Genomic DNA, 259 nt, shown 5'->3' with positions numbered 1-259 from the left:
GGAGCCGCAGCAACCACACGAGGATGGCAAAAAGCCCCCGACCTTCTCACGGCTCCACTTTTACCCCCCTTCTTGCCAAACTTACGTCAAGCCAGTCTCACAAACTGGATTCAAGGGGTTGAAACCATTTGTAAGGATCTGCCAGGACAATGATGGTGCACCCAGAGCCCACCCACGCCCACTTCGGGACCCTCGGGTCCGTTCTGAGGACAAGCCTTTGCAGTGGCACACACCCGTACCCCTCCCTGGGACCCCGGAT

This window comes from Pterocles gutturalis, unplaced genomic scaffold (assembly GCF_000699245.1).
Source record: "Pterocles gutturalis isolate BGI_N339 unplaced genomic scaffold, ASM69924v1 scaffold21827, whole genome shotgun sequence".
NCBI lineage: Eukaryota > Metazoa > Chordata > Aves > Pterocliformes > Pteroclidae > Pterocles > Pterocles gutturalis.
Note: the sequence above shows the minus strand (reverse complement) of the source record.